The 15,811-nt window shown below is 30.9% G+C and overlaps 1 protein-coding gene across 3 annotated transcripts in view; it reads left to right on the forward strand.

Annotated features, from left to right (window-relative positions):
• Nucleotides 1-15,811, forward strand: part of LOC127170747 (anosmin-1) — a 107,129-nt gene that overhangs the window by 38,687 nt on the left and 52,631 nt on the right. The gene's annotated exons all lie outside the window — the stretch shown is intronic.

Genomic DNA, 15,811 nt, shown 5'->3' on the forward strand with positions numbered 1-15,811 from the left:
TTTTGCATTGCAGTAGAGATACTTTAACCTCACATCTCATTACTGCAACTGAAATAGATTCGTAAAGTTTACAAGTTTATAAAAAAATAGATTGAAGTACTAATGCATTTCATTACTGGAGTGCAAAAAAAATAGTGTTATTGTATAAAAAATGTTAAAGTATTAATGCATCATAGTATTTGTTGTACTGCCTTTTTTATGATTTGTGTGTAAATTATGTTCATTGTAATGCAGTAAAACACTGTAGTGCAGTAAAAAGATTTAGATTTTATGGTGAAATAAGACCTGGATGTGTTTTTTTTATTTATTTCCTCACTCAACATGTTCTCTATGTGTTTTATGTATGCAGTCGCAATAGTAGCATGTGTAAATGCGATGCATGCTCATCGGTTTACTATGGTAACAGTAATATTGAGTCTCTGTCGGGGTCTGTATCAAACGCTGACGGTATAGACGCGTCCTGTGTTGAATCATTACACACTCACAGGATGAGCTGATGCATGACGCTCGTTCACACAACACTGGTTTTACTGAGACGCCGACAGACAGATTCATTTTAAAGATGAGCAACAGCTCAAATAAGAGAAAAAGTTCAGTTTTCATTTCAAAGCTGCATTTACGCTTTGAGTTATTGCAAACTCTATCAAAGTTAATTTTGAGTGTCTCATGCATTTTTTCTGAGTTTTTAAATAAGATGCAACAGTTATTTTATTAATAGTCAATTGCTAATTCCTCGCCAGCAGAGGTTTTCTATGACAATGTAGTGAAAACGCGTCACGCTGGTGTTCAGAATAAGGCGAGTGAAGTTCAGCCAAGGAGAACAACATTAACAAGGCAAAACAAAAATTCATTTTGCTTGACAAGTTTTTTCCCCGAGTTAATGAGGATGTCAGAGGGCTTCAAAGAGGAGATACACTGCACTTGAAAAGCAAAGCGGCTTTGTTTTTATGCTCGAATGCAACAAAAGACCTGCTCTTTTCCTTTCCGTGGACTTGGCCAGTGTTGGATCTTGGCAACGGCGCTGTCCCCAGTCATTCATCAAGAGCTGCTGTGTTAAAGAAGGATTTGGCTGTTTGCGTGTCTGAGCGTTGGGCGTTCCCATTACGACTGGCCCTCTTCATCTCTGAGAGTCTGAAAACTCTTGACGCCCGTGGGGAGATCATGCCATGCTTGGGCTCGGTGTGTTTCTGTTGCTAGTGATCTGTCAGGTCTGCTTGAGAATCATGCTTTTTGTAATGGTAATTAGTAATGCATATGTTGTCGTTCTCTGGGTGGGACGGGGGCCGCGGAGTGAGTTCAGCGCTAATTTTATGTGTACACATGCGTCAGATGGACGACTTTGCCTGTTGCATCATGTTTCGCTGTTTCATGTCTTCAGATGTAAAGTTGACTCTTTGAAACGTGTTCTGTGCCGTTATAATCAATCATCTTGCTGTTGTTGAATGCAACGAACGAGGTTGCTCGCCCTTTGGAATTGAATTGAGAACATCTTGAATTCCAGCTCAGTTCCAGAATTTCCAGAATACAGGATTGCAGTTGGGATTTTGGCAGTGTAAGAAAAGACATCAAATTCATTGAAATTCAAAGAACATAATGGTCATTTTTAATGAGAAAAACAACAGAAAAAACATTTTGAAACTTTGTGAAAGTACAGAAAAAGTTTAGAAAGTACTTAGTTTTATAGATACATAGAACGATGGATGGATAGTTGGTTTTCATGGATGAATGGATAGTTGGATGCATGGATGGATGATAAACAGATGAATGGATGGATAGTCGAATAGATGGATACATAAATGTTGGATGGATGAATGAATGAATGAATGGATGGATAGTTGGTTTGGATGGATGGATAGTAGGATGGATGGATAATGGATGGATGGATAGTTGCTTTGGATGGATGGATTGATGGATGATGGATGAGTGGATATGGATAGTTGGTATGGATGGATAGATGGATGGATGGAGAAATGGATGAATGATGGATGGATGGATGGATAGTTGGATCGATGGAAAAATGGATGGATGGATAGATATTTGAATAGATGGATGATGGATGGATGATAGATAGATGAATAGTTGGATCGATGGAGAAATGGATGGATGGATTGATGGATGTAAGGAAGATGCATGGATGGATGAATGATGGATGAGTGGATGGATGGATAGTTGGTATGGATGGATGGATGGATGGATGGAGAAATGGATGAATGATGAATGGATGGATAGTTGGATGGATGGAGAAATGGATGGATGATGGATGAGTGGATGATGGATAGTTGGTATGGATGGATAGATGGATGGATGGATGGATGGATGGAGAAATGGATAGATAGTTGGATCGATGGATGGATGGATAGATATTTGAATAGATAGATGATGGATGGATGATGGATAGATGAATAGTTGGATCGATGGAGAAATGGATGGATGGATAGATATTTGAATAGATGGATGATGGATTGATGGATAGTTGGATTGATGGAGAAATGGATGGATGGGTGGATAGATATTTGAATAGATAGATGATGGATGGATGATGGATAGATGAATAGTTGGATCGATGGAGAAATGGATGGATGGATGTAAGGAAGATGCATGGATGGATGGATGATGGATGAGTGGATGGATGGATAGTTGGTATGGATGGATAGATGGATGGATGGAGAAAGGGATGGATGGATATTAGAATAGATAGAAAAATGGATGGATGTATTCATAGATAGATAGATAGTTGGAGAGATGGAGAAATGGATGGTGGATGATGGATAGATGGTTGCTTTGGATGGATGGATAGCTGGATAAATAGATGTTTGGATGGATGAATAAATGGATGGATGATGCATGGATGAAGGATAAATGGAAAGATGGATAGTTGAATGGTTGGATGGATAGTTGGTTTGGATGGATGGATGATAAACGGATGGATGGATGGATAGTTGGACTGATGGAGAAATGGATGGATGGATAGATATTTGAATAGATGGAAAAATACATGGATGTATTCAAATATAGATAAATAGATACATAGATAGTTGGAGAGATGGAGAAATGGATGGATGGTGGATTATGGATAGATGGTTGTTTTGGATGGATGGATAGTTGGATAGATGGATAAATAGATGTTTGGATGGATAAATGGGTGGATGATGCATGGATGAAGGATAAATGGAAAGATGGATAGTTGGTTTGGATGGATGCATAATTATATAAATGGATGGATGGATAGTTGGACAGATGGATAAATGGATGGACGATCAATGGGTGGATAGATGGTTGGTTTGGATGGAAGGATAGTTGGATGGATGGATGGAAGGACGTATATATAGTTGGATAGATGGAGAAATCGATGGATGGTTGATTTGAATGTATGGATAGTTGAATAAATGGATGAAGGAGTATATGGATGGTTGCATAGATGATAGACAGATAGATAAAGTGTTAAACCCTTGACTGTTGCTGTTGTTTCTGACCACTTGTGTTAGTCCTACTGCTGTTGTAAAGCTCAAAGTGAACGTTGAGCAAATGTTTCATTGTCAATATTGATTCTACATCAACATAAGCAGAAATATTGTCAACATCTAACTAAATAAACATAGGTCATTTTCATGTAGCTGTTGTTTGGCCAGATTTTCTGCATCAACCAATTTAACATATTTTCACAATGTTGTGAAAGTTGCTAATTCTTAAACTCTTAAACCAGCATTCACCCAGTATGTGGCGAGGCTTTTTCTCTTAGAGATGTTAATGGCGTGGATTGTTCGAGCAGGTTTGTGGAGTTTGTGTACTCACACACCTCTTAATGAAGTGATCTGTTTGTAAAGTCCTCACAATACAAAGCCAGACCCACGCTGGGCCGCTTATACGGGGTATCCCGGTATATTGTCCCGTACAGTGTGTGTGTTTTATCTTGGTGAAAAGCTCCGTTCAACCCGTTTAGCCTGAGCCACCGTGGACGCCAAACAAAAGACGGTGATGTCTCCGACAGCCACCCGCTGCCTCCGCGAGCGCCGAACGACGCGGTTTCTATCCGCTAGAAAGGCTCATCGTCCGACAAAAGTGTAGCAAAAGGTGGGTTAATTATTGAAACAAAGATAAACTGACCTCTCAGATCCGTCAGCGGACTGGAGAAGGACAGTCTTGGCGTCTCCTGCGAAATGTCCAGCGCCCCGTTGTTATGATAATTAACCCCGCTGCCCTGTTGCCGGAGCGAAGGGAGAGGGCATTTGTGAGTATTAGAGCTTCATTAGCATGCCACAGCACCACCATCACCCTCCATTCACTCCCGCCTCGGCCTTTTGTGTTTCTTTTCTTTATCTTTCGTGTGAGCACTTCTTCTGGAGTGAGAGAAAGCTCGGCCTTCACACGCCAAGAGAGTTTGACAACTTCTGGGTGTTTGCTCAAGCGAAAGGGGAAAAAACAAGGAGCTGAAAAGCAGTTTTAGTTGCTCGCAAGGGTCGGGCTTCCAAAAGACCCCCAACGCTTGAATTGATTTGCTTTGCAAATAAGAGTCTGCGACAGTTTATAATTTGCCTGGTTGGGGCCTTTTTGCTGGAATAGTTTGTGCAAAAATGAACTTTTGCTGCAAATTTACTCACCCTCAGGCTATTCAAGATTAGAATGAGTTTGTTTCTTCATCAGATTTGGGGAAATATAGCATTTCATCACTTGCTCGCCAATGGATCCTCTGTAGTGAATGGGTGCCGTCAGAATGAGAGTCCAAATAGCACATCACAATAATCCACAAGTAATCCACACCACTCCAAGTCCATCAGTTAACATCTTAAGACAAAAGAAACAAATCTATCAAGACATTCCTCCAGTGAAAAAGTGGTCTGGTCTGAATCAGGAGAGAAATCTGCACAGATCAAGCACTGTTTACAAAACAAACATGTGGCTGGATTTTGATGTGAGAGACAACAGAAGCTGGATTTTTTCACTGGAGGAAGCGTTATTATGGATTATGGACTCATGCTTTAGTTAAAAACATCTTGATGGGCTGGTTTCAGCTTTTGTCTTCTCAAGATGAAAAAAGCTTGCCATGCATCTAAAGGTAAACATGTTTTTAGTGATATTGGCTATTAAATCAATACTTCAAAAGCAATACTTCTCACCCTCTTGTTATCAAAGATTAGGATGAGTTTGTTTCTTCATGAGATTTGGAGAAATATAGCATTTTTTATCACTTGCTCACCAATGGATCCTCTGCTGTGAATGGGTGCCATCAGATTGAGAGTTCAAGTAGAGTCAAAATAGCAGTAATCCACACCACTCCAGTCCGTCAGTTAACATCTTAAGACAAAAGAAACAAATCTATCAAGACATTTTTAACTAAAATATGAGTCCATAATCCATAATAACACTTCCTTTAGTGAAAAAGTGGTCTGGTCTGAATCAGGAGAGAAATTTGCACAGATCAACCAACGTTTACAAGCCAAAAACAGCTCTAAACAGATGAGTTTGTTTCTTCATCAGATTTGGAGAAATATAGCATTCCATCACTTACTCACCAATAGATACTCTGTAGTGAATGGGTGCCGTCAGAATGATAGTTCTGTGATGCACATCACAGTAATCCACAAGTAATCCACACCACTCCAGTCCATCAGTTAACATCTTAAGACAAAATAAACAAATCTATCAAGACATTCCTCCAGTGAAAAAGTGGTCTGGTCTGAATCAGGAGAGAAATCTGCACAGATCAAGCACTGTTTACAGTCTTAAACAGCTCTAAACAAACATGTGGCTGGATTTTGACGTGAGGAAAAGGACTTTTTTCACTGGAGGAAGTGTTATTATGGATCATGGACTCGTATTTTAGTGAAAAACATCTTAATGATGGATTGTTTCAGCTTTTGTCTTCTCAAGATGAAAAAAGCTTGCCATGCATCTAAAGGTAAACATGTTTTTAGCGGCTATGTTTTAATATCGGCTATTAAATCAATGCTTTAAAAGCAATAGTTCTCACCCTCAGGCTATCCAAGATTAGGATGAGTTTGTTTCTTCATCAGATTTGGAAAGATATACCATTCCATCACCTGCTCACCAATGGATCCTTTGCAGTGAATGGGTGCCGTCAGAATGAGAGTCCAAATAGTGTCAAAATAGCACATCACAATCATCCACAGGTAATCCATCAGTTCATCAGTTAACATCTTGAGAAGACAAAAGCTCAAACAAATCCATCATTAAGATGGTTTAACTAAAATACACTGAGTCCATAATCCATAATAACGCTTCCTCCAGTGAAAAAGTCCATCTCCTTTTGTCTCTCTAATCAAAATCCAGCCACATGTTTGTTTAGAGCTGTTTTTGGCTTGTAAACGGTGCTTAATCTGTGCAGATTTCTCTCCTGATTCAGACCAGACCACTTTTTCACTAAAGGAAGTGTTATTATGGATTATGGACTCATATTTTGGTTAAAAATGTCTTGATAGATTTGTTTCTTTTGTCTTAAGATGTTAACTGATGGACTGGAGTGGTGTGAATTACTTGTGGATTATTGTGATGTGCTATTTTGACTCTATTTGGACTCTCAATCTGACGGCACCCATTCACTGCAAAGGATCCACTGGTGAGCAAGTGATGGAATGGCATATCTTTCCAAATCTGATGAAGAAACAAACTCATTTAAATCTTGGTTAGCCTGAGGGTGAGAAGTATTGCTTTTGAAGCATTGATTTAATAGCCAGTTTTGCTAAAAACACATTTGCTTTTTGATGCATTGAAAGCTTTTGCAATAACTGAGGTTTTGTTGTGGCTTGGTTTGATTTGTATGTCTGTGTTTTCCTCTTAAGGTCTAAGATTAAGTTTTTGTGGCTCTCAAGAATCATGGGAAAAAAGAAGTGGCGTTTCTGAGACCCCCTCCATCTCCGGCAGCTCCTTTTCACAGGGTAGAAATTAGTCTGACTTTTGTGGCTTTTCAATGAAGTGCTTTTCCAGGTCAGTTGTTTCGCTAGCAGTTCAGCTTGGATTGTGTTTTCGTATGATCCAGGCTTGGGAATCGAGAAGATTCAGAGCAGTTAATAGTTTTTGTAAAAACTATAAATTAGATTTAATTTTAGATTTAATTTATATTCTTTGTTTTTTATTTATATTCTTTGTATTTATTATTCTTTCTTTGTTTTAATTTTAAATTTAATTTTAGTTTTTTTTAATATATTTTAAAAAATATGTCTATAGTTTTTATTAAGTTTGATTTTATTTTAATATTTTATTTATATTTTTATAGAACATTTTATTTTAATTTTAGTTAATTAATAACTTTTTTTTAATATGTCTAAAACAACATTTCTAATTTTAGTTTAAGTTTTTTTTTTAATATTTCATTTTATTTTGGTTAATGTTTGTTTTGTTTCAAATAATGAACTTTTCTCTGGTTTTAGTTTAGTAAACAATAATAATCCTAGATCGAATACTATAGTAAAATATCCTTGCTCTGTGAATTAAATGTAAGAGAAATACTGAAAAATTTAGAAACAATTAATATTGTATTGCATTATCCTAACAAACAAAAAAGCAAAACCAGTTTAGTCCAAATTACAAATAAATGACTCTTATGAGTTGATTCTTTTAATGAATCAGCTCAAAAGAATCACAAATCAGTACTGAACTCATGAGCTGTTGGTTTGAATCAGTCTAATGACTCACTGAATCAGTTCTTATAGATCTTTTTCTATAAGTCTTGTTTATGTATTTGTATTTATTTAAAATGATCTATTTGTTTGTTTGTTTATTAGATTTACGATCAGTTATTGGTGTCGATACTTAAATGAATCGTTTATGGAATCATTAAGCGACCAGAACCGGTTTCATTTGTTATGATTCCCTTCCCTATATGAGTAATACATGTACATGTGGTAGTTCTAGCGATATTAGACATGGCAGTTCACATGTTCTCTGTCTTGTGAAGTGATTTCCAACCAGCAAATGCACAAGCTGTTGGTTTTACTGTGAGTTTTTGGACTTCAAAGCTCCTTTTGATGAAGACGTAAAGCAGATGAGTTCACAACACTTGGTCAATGTCAGCATGAAGGACGTCGGCCTTTAGGAGAAACAAACACTTCATTTTTACGTGATAAGGGCATTAACAATTATATTATATACAAAGTACATGTTGCTCATCATTCACTTAATGACACAATATATTCTAACGATATTGATTGTATATCGATATTTATGTAATTTGGATAAATGGCAAAAAATGCATGTTAATTTTTGCATTTAATATTTATTTATATGATTAATTGTGATTATTTACAACAAATGTAGAAATTATAGTATGTTACCGTAAATATACTGCGATAGTTTTTGTATTTTTAATTAGATATTATTTTACGTTTGATTTTTTTAATATTGTGTTTTCATTTAATTTCAGTTAATTTAGTAATTTTGTTGTGTATTTTTCTTTTTTTTTTTTAAATTATTTATGTTTTATTTTTTAATTTTAGTTAGTTTTGTACTTTAACTTAAATTTAACCAAAATGAGATATGTTGTTTTGGCAGCTAACTGAAATAAAGTAATTTTTTTTTTTTAATATATATTTTATGTAGGCTATTTTATTTTTATTTTTATTTTATTTTATCCATGTAATGGAATTTTTTAATTAAAAATTAAATGTATTTTATTTTGCTTTATTTTATTTTATTTATTTTTTCATTTTGAAATGGATTTTATTTTAATATTTTCTCATGTAAATTTTAGTTAAAGTTTTAGTCATTTTGTTATTTGTTTTTGTTGTTTTTATTTATATTTTGTTAATTTTTATTTCAGCTTAATTTTAGTACATCTAGTTAAACTGAGAAATGCAGCTTTGAAAACTACTTCAAATATTTTTATTTATTTATTTATTCATTCATTTTCATTCATTTTTTATTTATTTTTTAGAAAGTAAGTTTTTATTATTATTATTATTATTATTATTATTATTATTATTATTATTTCCCCAGTTTTTTTTTTCTTTTTTTTTCTTTTTCTGAACCTATTGGCAGATGTTTATATATTTATTTAAAAAAATAAATAAATAAAAACTTTTTAAAATTAAAGCTAAAAGTTAAACTAAAGTTAAAACCACTTAAAAATTTTTACTTTTTGATACATTTCTTATTTTAGTTTAGTGTAACTTGAACTTAAAATAACTAAAAATACAAAAAAAAAACGTAATAAAAATGATGAAAACACAGCAAAATTAATACAACTTTAACTAAAGTTTAAATGAGAACAGAAAATATAAAATATAAAAATAAAAACTGTTTTAGTAAACAATAATAACCTTAAACAAATGGAAAAATGTGTGATTAGTTAATTCTTTTTTATTTAATATTGCACTATAATCACATTTTTGCTTAATATTACATCACCAGTGCAGTGCTTGTGAATATATCGCTGGTTAGTTTTCTGTTTCTCTCTGTAAACCACACAAATATTCATCCTGCTGTCCAAGTTTACGTAAACCACCAAATGAGCGGCTTTATTAGCTTCCTGATATCAGTGTCCTGGTGTGTGTGTGTGTGTGTGGTGGAGGGCCGGTCAGCCCCAGCGTGAGTCTCTCTGATGGGACGCGGCTGTTAAGTTTGATGGGTTTGTGTCTGCTATCTGCTCTGCTCGTTACTCATCATGGTGGGTGGCAGAACGGCGGCGTTAAACAGCCGGAGGAGAATCTGTGGCCAGACGCACACGTATCCAGACGTTCACATGCTTACACGTCACTCTGCTGCAGGAGAGAGAGAGAGAGAGGACGTGTTTTTAGACAGTTAAATATCGTCTTTAGACTACGAAATAATCTTTAGGATTTCAAAAAGTGCCCTTCTACAAATTCAGGTCTAAATTGGAGCAGAAAGTTTTCAAATTTATTAAATCGTAGCATTAAATGTTTCATGCCCTGCAAAAAAGAAAAAAAAAAATATTTCAGATTTTGTTAATATTTTGAATTGGATTTTATTTTTATATTTTCTGCTTTCATGTTAATTTTCATTAACATTTTAGTCATTTTGTTGTTAGTTTTTGTTGGTTTTATTTATTTTCTTTATTAATTTTTTATTTTTAGTTTAATTTTGGTACATCGTCAAACTGAGAAACACAGCCTTGAAAACTAGTTCAAATATTTATTTATTTATTTATTAATGTTGATTTTTTTTTCTTTTTTTTTTTTACATTTTTGTATTCTCATTTGAATTAAGGTTTGTTTTGTTTTGTTTTTTTCGAATCCATATTTGTTAATATTTTGAATAAGATTTTCTTTTTATATTTTCTGCTTTCATGTTAAATTTAGTTACATTTTTAGTCATTTTATTGTGTGTTTTTGTTGTTTTTATTTATTTTTTTTTTTTTTTTTTTTTTTTTTATTTCAGTTTAATTTTTAATCAAGTTAAACTGAGAAATGCAGCCTTGGAAACTAGTTCAAATATTTTATTTAGTTATGTTGTGTTTATATATATATATATATATATATATTCTGCTTTCATGTTAATTTTAGTTAAAGTTTTAATCGTTTTGGGGTTTTTTTAGTTGTTTTTTTATTAATTTTTATTTATTTATTTATTTATTAATTTTTATTTCAGTTTAATTTTAGTACATCAAGTTAAACTGAGAAATGGGACACTGCAACTTTTGTTTACATGTTTTAAAATATTTTTCTTATACTTCATCTAAATAAATTGCTAAAAATAAAAGGGAAATTGTTGTTTACAGCTTATATACTATTTTTTCCTTAATATGTCATCTAAATAAATAGCTAAAAAGGGCATTTTTTGTTTACAACTTATATTTTTTTCTTAATAAAAAATAAATAAAATAAATGAATAAATAAATGAATAAAGCTTAATTGCAAAAAAAAAAATGTTAAAACAAAAAGTCGTATTTTAATTACAACTTATAAAATATTTTTTGAATAATCTTTAAACAATATAAATTGTTAAAAATGAAAAAAGTTTGAATTTTATTTTTTTGCTTAATCTTTCATACAAATAAAAAGTTTTTTGTTTACAACTTATATTTTTTTCCTTAATATTTCATCTAAATAAAATAAAATAAACTACATAAAATAAATAAATAGCTAAAAATAAGACATTTTTGTTCACAACTTATTTTTTTTCTAAATAAAAAATGAATGAATGAATAAATAAATAAATAAGTAAATAAATAAAAAGCTTAATTGCTAAAGAATGCTGTTAAACTGAGAAATGCGACACTAAAGACTGGAGTAATGATGCTGAAAATTCAGCTTTGATCACAGAAATAAATTCTATTTTAACATAAATTCACGTAGAAAACTGTTTTTTTAAATGATAAAAATATTTCACTATTTTTACAGCATTTTTGACCAAATAAACACACCCTTGGTGAGCAGAAGAGAGACGTCTTGGTGAAATAATCAGTTTATTTATATTTGATTTGTGCTCCGTCTCAAATATTCCTTTATTTACTTTCTAATGTTTGTGTGAAAGTGTCAGGATCGTGAATGTGTGTGTGTGTGTGTTTTGTTGGCTGGCGTCGGAGCAGATAAACAGTGGTTTGGCAGTGACGTTGTTCTTCACAGCTGTCATGATGGCAGCTCGCGCTTTTAATTTTCTCCCGGTCTTGAGGGATTTTCACAATCAGGACGGCCTGTAAAATCCTCTGGCTGTGATAAACAGCGCAGGCTTGTTTGACAGGGGCGGACGGAAGCCGTCTGTTCGCTTATCGCACCCGTCTCCTCCGTCCTTAATAACGCTCAGCGCTTCTCCTTGACGTCCGTCCTCATTTATTTGGCCTGTAAATGTCGTGATGAGTTGGTCACGTATGAGACGAGCCGTCCGTTCTCTGGTCTGGAGTCAGTCAGGAGCGTCATTAGCGACTCTGAAGGTTATTTGTCATTACTGAAGCCTTCATTAGTCTAATGCGAATCTGATGAACTACACTAAAAACAATCAATCACTCTAAAGTTATTTACAAAAAAACAAAAAATGCACACATTATATATATATTTGTCTAAATAAAATAAAATACAATAACTAAATAGCTAAAAAAAGGGCATTTTTTGTTTACAACTTATATTTTTTCTTAATTAAAAATAAATAAAATGAATGAATGAATAAAGCTTAATTGCTAAAAAAATGCTGAAAACAAAAAGGCGTACTATATTATAGAATATAATGTTTTTTAATTATTTTTCAATAAAATAAATTGTTAAAAATAAAAATATTTTGCATTTTATTTTTTTAGTTCTTTTAATCTTTCATACAAATAAAATACAAAAAAAATAAAGTTTTTTGTTTACAACTTGTATTATACTTTTTTTCCTTAATAATATTTCATTTAAATAAAATAAACTAAACTAAATAAAATAAATAAATTGCTAAAAATAAAAAGGACATTTTTGTTTACAACTTATATTTTTTTTAAGAATAAAAAAAAATTAAGGCTTAATTGCTAAAAAAATAATGAAAACAAAAAGGCATCTTTTGATTACAACTTATGGAATATAATGTTAGAAAATAATATATATGTATATATGTGTATATATATATATATATATATATATATATATATATATATATAAATTGTTAAAAATTAAATTAAAGTTTACATTTTAGGCTTTTTGCTTAATCTTTCATACAGATAAATTGCTAAAAATAAAAAGGCAATATTTGTTTACATGTTATATAATATTTTTCTTAATATTTCATCTAAATAAATTGCTAAAAATAAAAAAGGAATTTTTGTTTACAACGTAGATGGTTTTTTCTATAATATTTCATACAAAAATTAAAATATACTAAATTAAATAAGTTGCTGAAAAAAGGACATTTTTGTTTACCATTTATACCATGTTTTGTCTTAATAAAAATAAATTATAATAAATGAATGGATGAATAAATAAATAAATAAATAAGCTTAATTGATGACAACTTATGAAATATAATGTTTTTTTTAATAAACTTTCATCAAAATAAATTGTTAAAAATAAAAATAAATTTGCGTTTTAGATTTTTTTTTTCCCTGATTTTTTTCATACAAACAAATTGCAAAAAATAAAAGGCAACTTTTGTTTACCACTTAAATAATAATATTTTTTTTTATTCTTTGATCCAAATAAATTCCTAAAAATAAAAAGGCAAATTTTATTTACAACTTCTATAATATAACTTGTAATATAATATGTTTTCTTAATATTTTTTCAAAATAAATATCTAAAAATAAAAAAGGCAAATTTTGATTGGAACTGAATGTTTTTTTTTAGTTTATAATCGATACTGTACAAAGAAAATAAAGTTGTTTTACATAAACCTCACTAAGTTCATTAGATTCAACACTTAAAACAAGAAAAACGTCGTCTTTGTCAACCAGATGTTTTATTTTGCATCTCAAGTGTTTTTTTTCTGAATATTGTTTTAAGGATGCTGAAATATTTTTGTTGGAAAACATCCAAAACACTGGTTGAGAGTAGATTTGAGCGCAGTGTAATGTTTGTTTTGAGTGTCACTATCTAAGCGAGTGTAGACTGAGAGGAACCGCCAGTGTTTTCTATAATAAATCCGCTGCTTTTGATTTCCAGCACCTGTCTGCGCGTTTACGTCGCTCCGTCTCCGTCAGCGCCTCTGAAATATTCTGTGCCCGTCCTCATGTACAGTAAATCAGACGCTCCTTCGTTTCCCACGGGCGTTTATCTGAGATCTGAGCCGCGTCTGATGGACGCGTCGCGATCTGTAAACTGAGCTTACAGGAGAAAGATTGATTGTGTTTGGGTTTCAGGCTCTGTATTCGCGTCAGTTCCCACATAAATATTTAGGATATATTTTAGGTTTTTTAATGATTTTTAGGATAATTATGATTTTAGGCTATTTTTTAAACAATGAGAACGTGTTTTTAGATGCTGAAACGGGTCACTTTTTCTTTAAAAACTATTTTTTCACTCATTTTAATTAACTGTTCACCTCCACTGGTCATGGTTATTATAGTAACTAAAGCTTAAAACATTAAAAAAAAAAAAAATTAAAAATAAAATATAGGACAAAAATTTAAACTTATTTTATTTCTGTTTACAGGACAACATTTTTCATTTTTGTTTTGTTTAACTTGATGTACTAAGATAACTAAAACTAAAACTGAAATAAAAAATAAAAATAAAATTCTATAGACAAAAAAAATAATGACAAAATCATAAAATGACAAAGATAAAACTTGAACTTAAACTAAAATAAAATGTAAATATTATTAGAAATAATAATAAAGTGATTGCTAAAATGAGTAAATAAAAATATCTGAAACGATTTAAAAGAAATCATTCAAAACACTTAATAAAATAATATATTTTATTTGAAATAAAGTAAAAATAAATACATCATTAAAAAATACAATCAAAATGAAGTGATTAACTCAAATAATACACCTATTGAAAATATAATATTTGAGATTAATTAAAAATAAAATTAATCAAAATAAAAAAACAATCGCTAAAAACAAAATTAATACACCTACTGAAGATATAATATTTAAGATTCATTAAAAATAAAATCAATTATTTTAAAATGAAATTAATCAAAATAAAGCAATTGCTAAAAATACAAAATATATTTAACAAAATAAAAACAACATAATACATGTATTAAAAATATAATATTTGAGATTAATTAAAAATAAAATGAATAATTTTTAAATAAAATTAATCAAAAAACAATTGCTAAAAAAACCAAAACATTTAATAAATAAAATCAAAATAATACACTTATTAAAATTATATTTGAGATTAATTAAAAATAAAATTAATCAAAATAAAACAATTGCTAAAAATATAAATATTTAGTAAATAAAAACAAAATAATACACCTATTGAAAGTATAATATTTGAGATTAATTAAAAAAATTAAAACAAAATTAATCAAAATAAAACAATTGCTAAAAATATAAAATATTTAACAAAATAAAAACAACATAATACATGTATTACAAATATAATATTTGAGATTAATTAAAAATAAAATGAATAATTTTTAAATAAAATTAATCAAAAAACAATTGCTAAAAAAACATTTAATAAATAAAATCAAAAAAATAATACACTTATTAAAATTATAATATTTGAGATTAATTAAAAATAAATAATTTTAAAATAAAATTAATCAAAATAAAACAATTGCTAAAGATTTAAATATTAAGTAAATAAAAACAAAATAATACACCTATTGAAAATAAAATAATATTTGAGATTAATTAAAAAATAAAATCAATTATTTTAAAATAAAAACAATTAAAATAAATCACTTAATAAATCATGCTTAGTTCATTTTAAATGGTCCTGCCTATACATCATGTATATGTGCACATGTATGTGTATATATTTGAACCATATCTGAATATATAAATGTTTGTACGTTGACATGATCTGTTATTTGCATGTTTCTTGAAGGACAGGAGTATATTTGGTCTCATTTCATTCAGGTGATGTTGCAGAGGCTCAGTTTAGTGTCATGCAGTATTAAAGCGTGCCGTTCTTACATTCCAGCGCAGACAAAGCGTCGTCCGGCCGTTCGTTTCCTCGCTCATGAATAACGCAGACGCATTATTAATTCATGCTCGCTCTTGAGCTCTTTTGTTGTCGGCTTCTCTCGCTGCGTTCAGATCAATAATTGAAGTGATATTTCACAGAGTGAGTCTCTGATACGCCGTCGGCCGTCCTGTCGCGTGTTTGCATCGATATTATGGTTTGTTTTGTAATGTTTACAGATGAATTTGCTGTAAATAGTGTAAAAGACTGAGGACTAATATTAATTAATATGTAAATTAACACTTATACATCAAGGATGCATTAAATCGACATTAAAGTGACAGTAA

Source organism: Labeo rohita, chromosome 9 (assembly GCF_022985175.1).
Source record: "Labeo rohita strain BAU-BD-2019 chromosome 9, IGBB_LRoh.1.0, whole genome shotgun sequence".
Lineage (NCBI taxonomy): Eukaryota > Metazoa > Chordata > Actinopteri > Cypriniformes > Cyprinidae > Labeo > Labeo rohita.